The sequence below is a fragment of the Callospermophilus lateralis genome, chromosome 20 (assembly GCF_048772815.1).
Source record: "Callospermophilus lateralis isolate mCalLat2 chromosome 20, mCalLat2.hap1, whole genome shotgun sequence".
Lineage (NCBI taxonomy): Eukaryota > Metazoa > Chordata > Mammalia > Rodentia > Sciuridae > Callospermophilus > Callospermophilus lateralis.
This window is the reverse complement of record NC_135324.1, coordinates 17461215-17477873: the sequence shown is the minus strand read 5'-3', so window position 1 is coordinate 17477873 and position 16659 is coordinate 17461215.

The following is a 16659-nucleotide window of genomic DNA, read 5'->3' as shown; positions in this document are numbered from 1 at the left end:
TATTCACATCCAAACGACTTCTAGATCCTTCCACCTCCGCCCACAGAGCCCGACAGGCCCCGCGAGCCAGGAAGCACTTGGCACCCACCGCCCCGAAAGCCCCGCACGCTCGGCGTCTCTCCCCCCGGGTCATTTCTGCGTCTCCCAGAGTGGGCTGCCGGGGACGGTTCTGCTCTTGCTGGCTCTCCCGTCGGATGGTGGCTGTCGGGCTGGACAAGGTGCTGCCGCAGGGTCCTGGCCAGACGGTGCCACCACACACGGCACAGCCCGGGTGGCTGGCTTCCACAGCCTGGCTGAGGGGGAAGGTGACATTGTGTAGAGAAGGCAGAGCGGGGCGGGAACACCAGGGGTCCTGCTCTCCCCTGCACCCGCCCAGGGCAGCCCTACTCTGCCAATCCCCAGGAAGCGGCTGGGACCCTGGAGGTGGGCGGGTGGGGCTTAGATTTCCTGAGCAGCTACTCAGCGCTGGCGGGTCCTCACAGTTGACGCTCTCTGTCACCTTGAGCCGTGAACAGCTTTTCCCGTTTCGTGGTGGGCAAACCTAGCTCCGAGGGTCTGAAACAGGCCCCGAGGCACCTGATACAGCTCCGCCCAATCCCTCCATGCTCGGCCACCCCCAGGCCCTCGACTTGTCATTAATGCTCCGGGGTGGGGATGGGGGGGGGTCAGGTCAAGGCCCCAGGACTCTTCCAAGGACAGCCAAAGGGGCTGGATGATAATGGATTTCTGGAGCCATGTTGGAAGTCGGAAGGGACATGTGTCCAGCCCTGGTCCCCAGAGGAACTGAAGGGCAGATTTCAACTCTGGTTTTTAAGATTCTAAATAATAAGGGAAAAAAAAATGTGTCACTCTATTTATCTACCTTTTGTCTTCCTGATCCGTTAAGGGTGCCCTGGTTTCTTCTCACTGCTCTGGAAGGGTGGTGAGCTGTGGCTCAATTATCTACCGTCAGAAGTGATGGGTTCAGCCGGGCTCGGTGGTGCCCACCCGTGATCCCAGGGGCTCAGGAGGCTGAGGCAGGAGGATCACAAGTCCAAAGCCAGCCTCAGCAACTTAGGGAGGCCGTAAGCAACTCAGTGAGACCCTGTCTCTAAATAAAATTTCAAAAAGGGCTGGGGATGGGGCTCAGTGGATAAGTACCCCTGGGGTTTAAGCCCTGGTACCGGAAAAAAAAAAAAAAAAGAAGTGATGGGTTCAAGTTCGGACCTTGCTCTTTCCTCTGGCCCCTCCCTTGCAGCCCTGTAAGACTCTGCTCATGAGGGACACCCACCAGAGAAGCGTCTCATGGGGTCGCTCCCTTCATCCTGGGGGACTGAGGCTCAGAGACATTCACTCCTCCTTTGCATAAGCAGATACTGAGGACAAGATGCAGGGAGGAGGAGGACTTCCACATGGAGCAGGCCTCTGAATGATGACCAGTGGGAGTCACGTCACCTAAAAGGGCTGAGGAACCCCGTCCTGGGGACCCAAGGTAAAGGGGAGCAGAGGAAGTTAGCAGAACTGGGCCCTGGGGACCCCAAGGCGGGGCTCCAAGACCAGGACACGCAGATAGCGCGGAGCGTCGCGGGTTCCCGGCCTTTCAGGAGCCCCTGGGCAAAGTCCGTTCCCTCTGCCCAAGAAGACAGGGGTGTCTAAGGAGAACTAGCGGGATCTTCCGGAGAGCCGGGGCCCAGGCAGAGAGACACTGGACAGGGCTGAGGGAGGAGAGGTTCATGAAAGTGCAACGAACGAGTGGAAGTTCCCGGGAACCCTAGCCGATACGTGGACGGCCCCGCTGTCCTCAGACCCAGGCCCAGAGGGACGAGGGCAGGGAGGGGCTCCAGGGAGTGGAGCGTGGCCACTGTCCTCGGTCAGGGACAGGGGGCGTCAGGAGGAGGGAACAAGCCGACCTCCCCGAGCTCCTGCTGGTGCCTCCCACGGCCTGAGCCCAGCCACAGTAGAAGCTGGAAGACAAGAGCCGGCTCTTGAATCCCTGAGGGGGCAAAAGCCAAGGTGGGAAAAGGGGTACAGGACCCAGGATGACCACCTACCAAGGAGCAAGGGAGAGAAGCCCATTTCAGAAGTCAAGATCTGTGGGCACAAGGGAAGCAGAACCTCAGAGCCCCTTTGGCCAGTTCAGAGGGGGGAATTGGCTCTGTCGGGAGAGACCGCACTGCCTAATGTGGGTGCGTATCTGATCCTTAGACTGTTTTGTGTTGCTATAACAAAAACACCAGAGGCTGGGAACCTTACCCGGAAAAGAAGTGCAGATTGCAGGTGACAGGCTAAACAGGGTCATGACGTGGATCACTGATCTCCTTGGACTGTATGGAACGCTACCGAGGGGCCCTGGGGTGCCACCCGGGTCCCTCACCAGGGATGAGGGGTCTACCCTCCCAACTGCTGGTGGCCCCAGGCAGCGGCTGCCTCTGGGGGATACGGCCTCCTCACCCAAGGCCAGTCTCCTTTCTGGGGTGGCCATATGCAATGATAGTTCCACGCAGCGGTGTGACAGCCCACGCCTCTCCCCAGCCACCCAGCTCCAGGGTCCAGGGCTGGCCTTCCCCGTCACCGAATGCCCCAGGCCCAGCTCCTCCCTGTCCGGCTTCCTCCTGCTCCTCTCCTGACGCGTTGGCATCAATCAACCAGCAGGTCCCGCGTCTCAACCTCTGTTTCCGGCCTCCACCTACCTGCCACACACGCTCGAAGTTCCCCACTCTCCTGTGCTCATCGGACTTCTCTGAAATCTGAAGAGTTCAGTGGCCCTTCAGAGGTCTGCGGCTTTGATCTATCTCAAAAACAGGATGCCCAGCAGGAACAGTTAGCAGAAAAGGCCGGGGGAGGGCAAGGATTATGATCCTTGGGGCAATGATCGCCAAACGGTTTCACAAAAGTGAGCTCTACCAGATGGTCCTACAGGGGTGGGTTTTGTTTTGGTACCGGGGATTGGACTCAGGGGCACTCGACCACTGAGCCACATCCCCAGCCCTATTCTGAATTTTATTTAGAGACAGGGTCTCCCTGAGTTGCTTAGGGCCTCACTTTTACTGAGGCTGGCTTTGAACTCGCCATCCTCCTGCCTCAGCCTCCCGAGCTGAGGATGACAGGGGGTGGGCCACTGTGCCTGACCGTGCATAGCTTTACAAAAGCAGGAGAGCTGCGTAGTCATCGAGTTTTGGAAAATACTGGTTTGGGTGGGTTTCTCGGCTGCGGGCCCTGTCTGAGCGCTTCCTGTGCTGATGTGTCTTACTAATCTTTTGAAGAGTTTCCAAGTGAGGTGTCCCTAAGCGCATGTGGCCGTAGGACACCTGTCCCCTCTCCAGCACGGCAGCCCGGGCAGTGGCTGGGCGGTGCTGGCTTCCAGGAAGGATCCCTTGGTAGAAGCTTCTTCCACTGCTATTTTCCTTTCTGCTCCCTTCTTTGCATTTTTATGGAAGAGGGAAAGGCCCCTGCTGAGCTTGGCCTGGGGCCTGGAGGCAGGTATTGGACAGGAGGCCTCCTGCAGGCCCCACTGGCAAGGAGAGACAGAGCCAGGTGCTAGCGTCCGTCTGCCCCGGTGGAGCAGTGACCCGGCAGCTCCGGGGGAGGCCAGCGGCCAACCGGGCACTGGAGGCTCAGGCCTGGGAGGCCGGCTAGCTCCAGAGCACATGGATTTTTCCAGAGCCTCTGCTTTCCTGCAGGCACCGATGCTTCCAGGAGAGCCAACGAAGGGACAGAAATGACCGGCAGCCCTTTCCAGCTGGCTGGGGCGCCACCGCCCATTGCTGGCGGCCAGGGCTCTGGCAGTGGCAGCTCCGGCCCTGGAGACAGAGGCATCCGGCCAGGCCACGTCCGTCTCCGCGGCCCTGAAAGCTGAAAGGCAGAGTTTCAGCACAAGCTTGGCTCCGCCACACGAAGAGCACACAGACCAGCCCCCTGGGGCTCTCCCTGCCTCGCGTGGCCCGGGCCAGTTCTCAGCCATCTCCGTGGAGCGGGGGAGCAGCTTGTGCAAATCCAAACAGCAGGTCATCCCAAAGTCTGCTTTTTTTAATCTAATAGAATTCTAACTGCCACACAGAGACACAGAAATTGTGTCTGCTCGTGTTTTACTGTCAGTGTTCTGATACACGGATGTACATTGTATTAAAATGCACGTGTCTGCAGGAACATCGTATCAGGACCGGGATGTTTCCACAGATGTGTAGCCTTGTGGGAGGGGTTGAATGCACCCTGGCAGATCTTTATCGGTCGTTTACGGTAAGAACATTCAAAATCCTTTCTTGTAGCCTTTGGAGGTACCCTCTACCCCATCTCTATCTCTAGCGCTATGCAGAATCATGTTAAAACTTAATCCAGGATTGGGCGCCGCGGGGCACGCCTGTCATCCCAGCGGCTTGGGAGGCTGAGGCAGGAGGATGGCAAGTTGAAAGCCAGCCTCAGCAAAATTGAGGCAATAAGCAACTCAGTGAGACCCTGTCTCTAAATAAAATATAAAAAATAGGGCTGGAGATGTGGCTCCGTAAATTCAATCCCTAGTACGAAAACAAAACTAAACTGAAACTTATTCCATCAGTATGTACAACTATAAGGCACCAATAAAATAATGTGGAAAATACCTTATTCCCTTCTAACTGCAACTTAGCATCCCACAGTCTAACCAGGGTTTTGCTCTGTTTGCATTTGACAATGAGGACCCTCTGACTCCCAGAGTCCGGCTTGTGTGGGGTTTGACAATGTCGGTCGTGGTGCACACGGCTGCCTTGGGTCTGAGCACCTGATCCCAACCCCAGCTCTGTCCCTTCTTACCTGAGTCCTGCTAGAAGCTGGCCTCGAAGCAAGGATCGACGCACGAGCGGCTCAGGTAAGAGGCACTGCCGGAGGGTGAGGTGCCCGTGTGCGGTGTGTCCATCGGGCCCCTCTCTGGCTCTGTCTTGCTGGAGAACTGGAAGACCACTAAAGCGCAACCCAGTGACCCTCCCGAAGCAAGGAGGCTGGGCCGCCAATCTCATAACTCATCAGGCAATCAATCCCCTAGCCAAGGGCTGCTCCCAGAAGGGTCAATTTCTGTCCAGTTCTGGCAGGCCCGTGCAAGGTGGGGAGGGAGTCCACAGAGGCAGAGTGTCACAGTAGCAGGTGGCAGGACTGGAGGGTGGGCCTGAGGGATGTGGACGGGCCACCTCAGAGCCAGTATGTATCTCTGTGGAATAGGTTAGGAAGAAACCAGCCTGACCCCAGGACCCTCCTCTGCAAACTGAGGATGGCGGGCAGCATCCCTCAGAGAGGCCACAGAGTTGAAGGCTGCGGCTGGAGCGTCCATGCCCAAGGGTCCTGGCCTGGAGACCTGGTGCTGGCAGCTGGTGGAAGGCTAGGGTTCTCCTCCACTTGGGCCTCCCTGAGGGCTACTCAGGTGTCCTCCGAGCATGGCAGCAGCTCCCCAGGACACATTGTCCAGGAGGGAAAGCAGGAGATCCAACGCTTTTACCGCCTGACCTGGGAAGCCATCCACTGTCCTTTCTCTAGAAGCCTCTTGGTCACACAGGTCAGCTGATTCATCACGGAAAGGGGTGACCCTGAGTGGCAGGAGATGAGGACCATGGGGCCACTCTCAGAGGCTGGCCAGCTGACACGTGACAAGGACACATCAGGGATTCGAGGGAGCAGCTATTTTTATTCTAAGAACAAAAGAAAGATCCTTGCAAAGACCCGGCTCTGGAGCGTCCGGTTTTTACCCGGCTCCCCGGCTCTTCCCTGGGGACAGATGGCTTGTTCTCTTCCTCGCTGACCTCCCCCAGAGCAGGTGGCACCTGGCTTTCAGCTGCGCAGGAGGCAAAGTAAACAGAGGCGCAGAGACACCCACCGCGCGGTAATGAAGCAGAGAAAGGTACACGTTGCGATCACAGCCCCAGCTGTCCTCCGAGGTGGGCGTTAGGGCCGCGGGAATCTGTTAACGGGCAGTAACTCTGCCAAGAGGGTCTGCCAGGCAGAGGCCAGCGTCCCGTGGGTCACCTGCAGATAACCGCAGGCTGACTCCCGAGCCAAGCCCGTTGGTTGGAAGCCCACAGCCCTGAGCCAAGGAGCCCAGCCTGGGCCTGGATTGACGAGGAGCAGAATGCAGCTTGGCCAGGCTCGGCTGGCAGACCGGCAGGCAGCTGGTGGACTGTCACAGCTTCTCATGGCGCCGCCGGCCACCGCAGCAGGCTCCCAGACTATGCTTGCTCCGTGCGCCAGAGGGTTGGATGGGGTGACGTGGCTTCATTCTCCACCTGCTTCAGGTCACCCGTCTGGCTGTCTGCCGTTCACAGTCGGCCCCCCTAACAGCCGTACCCTTGGGTTGGTAAGTGCTTGGCTCCCAACCAGACTCTCCCTCCCTGGGAATTGGAAGTAGAGCCCCAGGGGACGGTGGCCCTCCTGGGGTCCCTGGATCTTTAACACCCTGGGGTCCAGGAGAGGCATGCCATTAAAAGAGAAGCGGAAGAAGGAGGCAGAGAGAAAAGATGGAAAGACAGCCCGTCCCAGTCTCCACCCGGGCCCTCCTGGAGACCCCTCCTGTGTGTTTTCACCCAAGTTTTCAGAAACATCTCTGTGTCCTCTGCATTTGCGTTTCCTGCTTCGCCTGGAATGCATCGAGTTCTCTTTGGAGAAGTTACAATGTCTTTGTTAAAAGAACGTAGCTAACGCTGGTGGAAGATTCCCGGCACAGTGGGAAGACCCTCCCCTGCCCCCCGGGAATAAGGACCAGTCGTGCCTCTGGGTCCTGGAACGGGGCATCCGGAAGGAAGGTGCGGGCCCTCATTCTGAGAGGTCAGCCTGGAGCCCGTGTCCCTGCGTAGCACTTGGGGCAGGCAGGATGTGCCCTGTGGACAGGACAAGCCAGGAGTGGCCCCTTCTCTGGGGACGGTGCTACTGAGCTCGGACTCTCCATGTCAGAGTACGTGAGGTCACTGGGTCTGAACCCCAGAAGGAGGAAGCCGACGCCGGCTCACCCACGCGTCCCAGGAAAGACCTACCGCTCAGACCCTCCCCTGGGGACACACCAGTCAGGAGGGTCAACACCACGCGAGGCACTAAAACAGCCACTGGGCACAAGGACTGGATCCACAGGTGACGGAAGAGACCAAGAAAGTCAGGGGGGGGCTCGGCAAGGTGGCCTCTGCCGCTCCTAGAGGGACGTGCTGGTGCCCCCAGGCCCTGGGTCACTCAGCAGAAGATGAAGCTGTGGTGGGTCTATTGGGGGGCGGGGAGCCGGAGCCACCTGGGACCTGGGATGTCACCTGAACATGGACAGGAGGGAAATGTCCCAGCTTCTTCCTTTTGCCCTCCGGGATCCCACGGGGACTTCCAAGTGCTGGAGCCCAGGTGGACGCCGGCCAGCACAGGGGCCTGGGAGAGAGCGTCCAGGTGTCCATCTCCCTGAGCTGGAGCCGAGCCGAGGGAGGACGAGAGCCGGCCTGGTTTATACCGACCTCAGCTAACCTCACTGCCCCAGGTCACATCATGACCGATTCGTGTGGCGGAGAACACCACTGTGGAGGCAGGGGGGCAGAACGCACAGCTGAGGGGGCCCGGCAGGAGTTGGCAAAGCAGCGTGTGTCCCCCTCGGCCCGCTCCTTGTGCGGCTCCTCCCCGCCCCGCGCTCTCCCACGGAGCCTGAAACCGTAGACGCAGAGTGGTTGACGGTTTTAATTGCAGCATGTCGTTTCTGGTCATCCTCCTCCCCAGGTCCCGAGGGCCCAAGGAGCCTGGTGGTTCTTCATGTCATTGGCTGTGGTTGGAGTCCCTGGGGAGCCGTGATGGATTGGTTTTGTGGCCTCGGCTACGGGTGCCTCTCTGTAAATAAAGGTCTGGGATAATTGCACATGGCAGAGCTGGATGTGGGGTTGGGGTGAACTCCAGCCAATCTTGTTACCAACCGCTCGCCGGCACGCGTCCTCTCTCCTGCTGGGGCTCATCTCCTGGCCCTTCCTTCTAAACCCACCACGCTCCTGAGCAGCCCACTCCTTCAGCTAGGGAGACCCCCCCCCTTCCCCGCCTTTTCTCTCTGGGAGTCTTATTCTTCAAGGCTCGGTCAAGGTCTCCATCCTCCACGGAACCTTCTCCAGTGACCTGCCTGACAAACTCCAGCAGCACGCCAGGCTACGCAGTCACCCTCACCTTTAACAAGGTATCACTGCTCAGTGGCTGACGCATAAAAGGATTAGCCCCGGACGCAGAGGAGCGCAAGTGGTGCAGGCCACAGCCCCTTCCTCTCATGCATTTATAATCCATTTGATAAAACGACTCATTCATTCATCCGGGAGCAGCGATTGAAGGCCCAGGCACAGCCCGAGGTGCTGATCATCAATGTCCACAAATGTGCATGTACAGATGTCCAAAATCCAGCGACAGCATGAAGAGAAATGCTGGCAAAGAGTCAGATCGTTATCCAAGAGCACGGTACAGTTACTTAAAAAGAAGAGGACTGAGTCGGAACCCAGCCCTACGACCACCCAGAACTTTGTGGGGTAGGCTGTGTCTCCTCTGTGTGCCTGGCCTGGCTCTGCCGTCTGCCTCTGGGCCCCCATCAGCCAGAGGGATTTGTCATTTGCTCCGAGAGTGCCATTCTGAAAGTCTTGCTCCAAGAAGAGGGGTTCTTTCGACTTCTCAAGAGACCGCCAGAGCTAGCCAAGGCCTCCTCTCCACTTGTCCGAGCCTCGGGTCCCTCCCTGCTGTGCTTTGGACCTGAGGTGTCCCCCCGCAGCTCGTGTGTGAGACGATGCAAGAAGGTTTACAGGTGAAATGACTGGGGTAGGAGAACCTTAGCCCAATCAGCGCGTTTATCCCCTGAAATGGATTAACCGTGTGGTGACGTAGGCCGGTGGGTGGCCGAAGGAGGTGGTCACTGCGGCTGTGCCTTTGGGGGTCTATATTTCGTTCTTGTGGAGCAGAGCTCTCTCTGCTTCCTGGTGCCCTGTCCTGAGCTGCTGTCCTCCTCCTCCACGCCCTTCCGCCACGATGTTCTGCCTCAGCCAAACGATGACCCAGAGCAAGACCGTCAGCCTCCAATGGACGGAGGCCTCGGAAACCACGAGCCCCAACAAACTTTTCCTCTTTCCAAAGATCCCAGGGTCTGTAGGTCACAGACGTAAAGAGGCTGGCCAAAACACTTAGAGTCAGGCCTACTTGGGAAGCTTTGGGGGAAGATTGCATGAGATGATATGAGAGGTTGAGCAAGTGTCTCTCGTGGTGAGGAAAAAAACACAAATGAAGTTGAAAAGAAAAAGGCCAACAGATCTCCGTGTGTGCTGTTGGGTAGGACCCAAAGGAAGACTCAGGAAAGTGATACAACCGACTTCCCGGGGTGCCGGAAGAGGGTGGCGCGAGTCAGCTTTGCTGGAAACCAAAGCCACCCCAGGTCTTCCGAGCAGAGAGTTGGACACAGGGATCAGAAGATGACCCAGTGAGCGGAAGGGCTGGGGAGCAGGAGTCGGGGTGCAACTTGGCTCCAGGTGCCAGGCATTGCCAAGGGTGTGGTCTAGGAAACCTGGGTAACCAGCATCCCTGCGCCCCCCACAACTGCCCCTCATGCCCACGACTGCAGGGCCCAGACTCAGAGCATTCAACACAGAAGTAAGCACCAAGCACCTTAACCGTGGGGGGCCGTGAAGACGGGGTGCTGGTGGCATTAGGCTCCTCTCGTGAGGTCACAGGGATCCTCGGGCCCACCCACTGCGAGCTGCTCAGGGCGGTCGGCAGGGGGCACCTCCAGCTGCTGGAAGATTGGCACTCTGCCCTCCCCTTCTCTTTTGAGCTTGCCCAGGGTCCCTCATGCCTTGGAGGCCACCCCAATGCCCTCAGGGGCACCACAGGCAGAGCCAGTGAACGGTGACAGGGACAGAGGAATGGCACTGTCCGTCCTGGCTGGCGGGTGGGACAGGAGTCCCCAGCACGGGGCCAGGTTGAGAGCTCAGGCTGGAGAGGCAGAGGCATCTGGTGAAGCCCGCGCGTCAGTGGGTTCCACCTCATTGACCTGAAGCAACTGATTTGGAAACTTCTCCGTGTTCCCCGAGCCCGCTGGGAAGTGGGGGTTCCGGTGACAGTCGCAGCCACTGGGTGGTGGTGGCGAGAAGTCCTGTCTGGGCAAGCCTGGCGGGGACGCGTCCACCTATGAGCCGGAGCGCCTGGCACACACCACAGCTCTCGGTGTGGCAACGGCGGGGAGAGTTCTTGGAGACTGCCCAGCCCTGCCGCGGGGCAATAGAGGGTGCACAGCACTTACCAAGCCCTACACGAACCCCGAACAGGCCCAGCTCCCCACAGGCACGAGAGGCCGAGCAGGGGAGAGAGCCAGCCATCAGAAGCCCCAGCCCCCTCTTTCCCGTCGGCAGTTAGGACCAACCTCTCTCGGGAGCATTTCTCGGATGGTCTGGCCGCTAAATCACCAGCGCTGCAGTAATTGAAACAGAAAATCACGGTGGACGGAGCAGCCTCGCAGCACCATTAGCGACGGTGGTTTTTCATGGCAAACCAGGGAGCTAATCAGCCTCTTTATGTGTGCCCGGCACCGTCAGGAATATGTCTTCACCAGGATTTCAGAAGGGACCGGACCCTTCCCAGGCCTGCCTTCCGCCAGGTGATATGTGGGCCTGCTGGTCCAGGGCGCCAACGAGGGATCAAGTTCCCCTGGCACCTGACGCTGCTCAGCTCGGTGACTCATGGGAGAGTTCCCCCCGCTCCCGGCCTCCCTTCCTTCCTCCTCCCCTCTTTCCTCTCTCTGCCAACACCGAGCTTGCATTTGCACAGGGGGAAACAAACGGTACAAATAATCACACAGACCTATAAGCAAAACTGCAGTGACCGCTCCACAGAGGCAAAGGGAGCTCTCCAGGGCACCGGGTATCTTCGGAATAGAAAAAAAAAAGGTGGCATCCCGAGAGGCAGTGAGCACATCTAGGAGTCAGAGGAGAGTCCTGGAGACCAACGGTAGGTGCAAAGGCCCTGGGCACAAGCAACGCACCCAGAGAACCCCGGGCCGTCTCTTCTCCTGGTGTTCACGGGGAGCCAGGCTGGAGGAGTGGGGGGCCATGTGACTGGCACAACGTGCAAGCCATGGGAGGTCCCCTGTGCACTTCTGCTAGAGGGATCGGAAAGCCTGGGTCCGCTCTCGTTGCTCCTTATTCCAAATTTTCAGTTGCCCTCGAGTTCCTCATCAGGGTAGCTGTCAAGGGGGAGCCACCATGGAAATGTAGGGGATGCTTTTGGTTTCCACGGTGACAGAGAAGTGCTGCTAGCGTTGGGTGGCCTAGGGGTGGGGTCCCAGGGTATCAGACACCCACTGAGGGTCTGGCCCGCATGATGAACTCTCCCACACCTCACATGGGATCATTAGATTTCGTGTGGGCAAAATTCTGAGTTTTCTGAGCTGTCTCGGGGCAGTGCTGGGGATCCAACCCAGGGCTTGCGCACGAGGTAGGCAAGCACTCTGCGGCTGAGCTGCTGTGGTTTTAATATATGTCTGTCAGTCTGTTGACGCGCCCTTCAGAGAAAGCACGGAGCCGCCTTCCCCTCGCTGGAGTGTGGCCCAGACTCAGGGACCCTCTCCGAACAGTGGGGCTGACTCAGTTTGGGTCTGAGCCAGGAGGATGGTTGTTCTGTCTGTCCCTCGTTTCTTGGATGGCTAGCTCTGGGGCAAGGCAGCAGCCATGTTGAGAGCACGCTCAAGCAGCCCTGCGGAGGAGTCTCCACAGAGAAGAACTGGGGCCTCCAGCCAACAGCCGGCACCCACTTGCCAGTTGGGTGGGTGCCACAGAGTTTGGATCTGCAAAGTCCCCCACAGGCCAACGTGTGGAAGGCTCGGTCACCAGCCTGTGGCACGGTTGGGAAGCTGAGCCTAGTGGAAGGAAGTTGGTCAATGGCATGCCCTTGAAGGGGACATCGGGACCCTGGTTTCTTCTTCTCTTTCATTTCCCCAACCACCACGATGAGCTGCCTCACCCCAGCCCCAAAGCAACCAGCCAATCCGAGGGATGGAAATCTCTGAAACCAGGAGCCAAATAACCTTTCCTCCTTTCAGCTGATTTTCTCTGGCGTTATGTCACAGCAATGAAAAGCGGACTGAGGCGGAAGTGGAGACCCTGCCTCACTTCAGGTGCTCTGGACCTCAGCCTTTGGACATTCCATCAGGGACCCCGCGAGGCACGGAGCAGAGACAAGCTGTCTCTCTGTGCCCTGTCGGAATTCCCCACCTACATACAAGGACAGCATTTTTTTTTCCTGCAGTTTTAATAGGTATCCAAGTTTCTAGAAATGCAACCACTATGTAAATCAAGGGATTAATGTACTTTTTCTCTATAGGAAAGCTGTTCTCCACTTGAAAAGTAAAATTGACAGTAGCCAGGCTTCTCAGGGGACCTTGGACACCCAAACAACACACCGATAACAGTCTAGATGTGACCTGCGTGTGGCCTCCAGGGCCAGCCCATACAGATGTGCAGATTTGGCTGAAGGTTATCTGACATTTCTTATCTCTCAGTTTTTCCACTCTGACTTGCAAGCACGTGGCTATTCGATCATGTCTCCTGACGAGCCCAGGCCTATGCCCATGATGTTACCAAGAGCATTTCTCTGATTTCTCCTTTAGACTAGAGTTGGGCCGTCATGCTTTTTAAAACATTATATGAGTAGGTAAGTTATAATTTTAAAATAAATTTCATTTCAGGGTAGTAAAGGGCATGAGAGCGTATCTGTTAAGAAAAGCAAGATGGAACTTCAGGACCGTGGCTGGGGAACATTTTCTTTAGCTGGGTACACTGGCACACGCCTGTCATCCCAGCTGCTCAGGAAGGGAGGCTGAGGCAGGAGGATGGCGAGTTCCAAGCCAGCCTCAGCAACAGCAAGGCCCTGTCTCTAAATAAAATGCAGAATAGGGCTGGGGAGGTGGCTCAGTGCTAAGCGTCCCTGAATTCAATCCCTGGTACCTCCACCCCCACCTCCCAAAAAACAGATTGTGCCTGGGGACGTTAAGATCAGTTGTTCTCTTAACCTTGAACCCTCCGTGACCTTGCAGTTCCACTCTGTGTCCATCTGAGCCCTCCTCTCCCCGTGGGACCCGTCTTCTCGCTGGGCATCAGGGCCTGCGTGTTTCTTGACCCTGGTCTCTCTCTTCCCTTGTTGTCTTGCCAACCCCACTCCTCCCCGCCTTGGATATTCACTCAGCAAGACAGAGCTGAGCTCATCCACTAGCCAGAGCCTGTGCAGCCCCCAGGACTCCGGCACTGAGGGACACAGAGGCCACACGGTGTCCCCAGAGCCTGCAGGCTGTCCAGGAAGCTGGCCTTGTGCAATTCAGCAAGGGTGATAAGGAGAAGCCTTCTGCACCCGTGGAGAACTGGCACTCAGGGGACGGGCGCAGGTGACAAACCTGTTTTGAGTTCTCTGCGCTTTAGTGGCCTAAAAATACGGCTGCCGAGAGCAGAGGGCCAACCTGCCCCCCGCCACCTAACCTGGAGAGAGAGGCGGGTGGGCGGATGCCACCCTGGGCCCCAAGCCTTTCCTCCCTCCAGCCAGAATCACGCCTTCACTTAAAAGAGCTCTGTGGGCACGCGCCCGCTCCCTGACGGCCGTGACGCCTCTGCCCACTCCAGGGCCATCGCGCTCAGGGCTCAGTGGTGCTCAGTCCCCTCTTGTCCATCAGGCTTTGAAAACACACACCCCCACGAACACACACACACACACACACACAGAGACACACACACACACACACACACAGAGACACACACACACACACACAGACACACACACACACACACACACAGACACACACACACACCCCCACGAACACACACACACACACACACAGACACACACACAGACACACACACACACAGACACACACACACCGCCGTAGGAAACGCCTCTCTCCCACGTGCCCCACAGCGCGCTCTTGGAAGCCGCCTGGGGATCCACGGCGGCGGAGCTTGGCTATGTGAGCAGATGGGTTTTCTAGAAGGTTCCACCTCCCCCACAGCGGTTCCTTCCAGAGCTGCCTGGAATGTGCAGGAGCCAGAGGATGGCGGCTTCTGGCCACTGGAGGGCACTCTGGAGCCCCGAGAGCAGGAGGGAGCCCTTTGTGGGGCCCGAGTCAGACGCGGGCAGAGGATCTGGAAAAGCTCTCGCGGAGAGGGCGCAGGGACAAGCGGGTTTTCTAAAGAGGGCTTGAAGGAAGGAAGGGCAGGGGGCGGGAGCGGCCAGGCAAACCAAAGGCCGTGGGTTTTTCCTGCAGGTGGGACACCGCTCCGGAGTCTGGGTTTTTGCTTCCCGTTGCTCCAAAGAAAAACGGGCTCCATTCGCCCAGTGTCCTCAACTGGGGGGCACCTGCGCCCCCAAGAGACATTTTCAACACCTGGAAACGTGTCCCATGGCCACATCTCAGGGGTGGGGGTAGGAGACGGCTCCCCCAAGCCTTTCCCGGGCCCCAGCAAGGAATTGCCTGGTCCAGATGCCGACGGGGAGAGGACCGAGTCAGCCTTGGGTGGAGTCAGGGAGGCTGGCCTCCGGTTCCTTCTGCGGCTCCTGGGGCGTGCTGAGCGGAGCTGTTCCCCAGGAGGGGTCTGCATGGGCAGATGCGGCCTGGTTTCTGGGGGAAGAAGCGTAAGTTTGGGGTTGTCCCTGTGACCCTGCTCCATCCGGCTGCCCTCCACCCCCAGCAGCGGCCTGAGGGTTGTAACCCAGCCGTCCATTTGATAAGGAACCCAGGAAGCTCTCTCGGGGGGGCGTGAGACAGGGAAGGAAGGAGGTCCGTGCACGTCTGCTCTCAGGTAAGGAACCAGGTGTGCACAGGGGGCCCCATGGGGAGTCCCCGGATGGAGTGCTGAGCGTGCACCTGTCCTCAGTACCTGGCCGAGGGTCCCAGCCGCTCAGGCCCTCGGGTGTAGGCGCCAAGCCCTGGCCAGGTTGCCCTGCTGAGGCCCAAGGGGAGGCAGGCAGGACACAGGTGGCCTCTGCTCCGTCCCCTTCCCCCTGAGGAGGGCCAGGAGTCCCCTGCCTGCCCACGCATGCTCCCTGCCCACTCTAGGTCCCCTCGGGCTATGTCGGGATGCCACCTGCTCCCTTAATGCAGAGAACCTGCTGTGAGCCAGGGTCTGATCCGAATTCCAGAGTCCGGTCTCTCAGATGGCACCCTGTGGCCCTGGTGGGCAGCGAGCCCAACCCTGTCCTGAGGGCACCCGAGGAGGATTCGCCCCCAGGCTGGTAAAATGGCAGCTGCAGGGCTCCTGGGCTGCAGAGCCAAAGCAAGGCTCTAGGTCAGCGCCCTGAACCTATGGGAGAGTCATCGGATTTCATGGGCCCACAGATCAGCCCCCAGGACCTGACTCCAGGCCGGCTGTCACTCCGTGGGCCTGGGCAGGGCTCGGGATTCTGCATTTCTCCAGCGGGGTGCCCCAGCTGCTCCTCTGAACCAGGAGGGGGGCCCGGGGCAGCCAGCACACCTGTAGAAGCCCCCTGGGAAAGAGCCCAAGGACACTTCGGAGAGAAGCCGTCCAGGTCCCCAAGGCCTGCTAAGGGCCCCCTGTGACGACTTCTGTCCTACACCAACTCGCATACCTGCTGCCTTTCCTTCAAGGACCCCCCGACACACACACACACACACACACACACTGATGCCTAAGCGCTCAGGGCTCATGCACTTGAGTCTTCCCCACCTGGGAGCAGGTGAGGGGCCAGACTCTTGCCCCTAGGAGCCTGGACTGGGCAGTTTCATTGATACTTCAGGATGCTGGAACTTGGCTCCTGCTTCCCGATCCCTGACTTTAGGCAGAAGATGCAGGGTGGCCGCGGAGGTGACATGGCAGCAGCCCAGAATTCCAGCCGGTGAATCATGCGGAGAAGGGTGCTCGTGGCCTAGGCCACCGTCACCCACTCGGCCAGCGTTTGTTGAGCATCGACTACGTGTGGCGCTCCCTTGTAGGCTGGGGGAGCTCAGCCGCGCGAGCGAGAGATTCCCGAGTGAAGCAGAGTGGTCAGCCGAGGTCACACCGCGGGGACACTGAGCCCAGGACGAAAGCTCCAACACAGAGTTTCAATCTCCCTTAATTGCAGTCGGGTCTTTCATTTTTTGCATCTTTTACTTTTTTCTTTAGCTCCTTGAAGAATGGAGTAGGAAGGAATCTCTCCCCCGTTAAAAGGACTGAAGACTTAATTAAATCCCCGGCTGCCCAGGAGAGAGGAGGAAGTGGGTTCCCAGACCCAGTGAATTAGCCACCAAAGGTTTATCACCAGGAGACTCCAGGAGAGAACAGCTCAGAGCGGGAGGGCGGGAGGGATTCCTGCTAGAAATGAAGGACGTCCACCCAGGGGCAGGGGCGTCTGGGGCAGGCCCAGGAGGAGGAGCCTGGGAGAGGGGACTTCTGCTGCCCGCCCCCACCTTCTTCCCTCCCCCCCCCCAGGGTGGCCCAGCCTGAGAAGCACAGGGAGCAGGGGACAAGCTGCAGACTCCCGGGTGGTCATCAAGAGTGACCAGGAGAGCCTTTGAAGTAGCCGATGTCCCTTTAGAGAATCCAAGGGCGCTCTGGGGAGGGTTACCCGACTCTGCCTCTCTCAATGGTCTTCAGGAGCCATTTCAAAACAGATAACGACGCAGGTGAGTCCCGTCCCACGGCGGGGTCCCTGGGAGATGGCCGCGTTCCGTGAGTGAAGGACGAATAATTCCCCCTATGAGGTCGCAGC